This window comes from Myotis davidii, unplaced genomic scaffold (assembly GCF_000327345.1).
Source record: "Myotis davidii unplaced genomic scaffold, ASM32734v1 scaffold1521, whole genome shotgun sequence".
Classification (NCBI taxonomy): Eukaryota; Metazoa; Chordata; class Mammalia; order Chiroptera; family Vespertilionidae; genus Myotis; species Myotis davidii.
Window position 1 is genome coordinate 77,970 of NW_006291034.1, and position 820 is coordinate 78,789.

An 820-nucleotide genomic window follows, 5' to 3' on the forward strand; every position below is an offset into this window, starting at 1 on the left:
TTATACAGAAACGTACAGCGTGGTAAGCCACTTGCTCCAACAACAAAGACTCAAGACTGTCTTCCTCCGTAAGTACTCGCCACACACACCTCTTCCCTCTCCTGGAGGAAACACACACACACAACATCGCGCAATTTTCCCGGAGCTGGACACGCACATATTAGTCCCATGTCCTCCCCGGTCTGGTCAGCTTCTTTCACCCCGATCTGGCCGCTCCTCGCCTCTGCTTCACTGTTTCTCCTGCAAGAAGGACCTGCCCCTGGCCGCCAGGGTTCCCTCCCCAAGAGCTCAAGACAAAAGCTAGGAATCCCTCTGGATAACAACGAACTTCACAACAAAGCCCCGACTCCTGCTTGTTTAATGTCTGTCCTTCTGCTAATTGTGTTTATTCCGTCATCCTCTAAGGTCAAGATCCCATTCTCCTACCACTGCTCAGGGCATACATATAACAAAGTGACAGGATGCAAGTTTCCCAAACGGCCGCGGCACGGTGCAAACCACCAGTCTCCCGCAGCCAGACCCGAATCTCTGCTTGGCTTCCTGACATCTATGAAACGGGATGGCATTAGCACCACTGGGAACGGCCATGGTCAGGACTGAATTCTGCGGGCTCATGGGAGCCCCTGCGGTGCCGGGCCACGCGCTGTTTAGCCAGCACAGCTGCCATCACCTCGTCGGCATCCCGGGTCCCCGGCGGGCTTCCTGCATCGCCGTCTCTGGCCGCCGTCAGCCTCTCGGTGAATATTGTCAGTGAGTGAAGACATGGCGGAGCCCCTGGGCAAAGTTGCCGTTTTCAAGGGAATCACACAAAACACACACT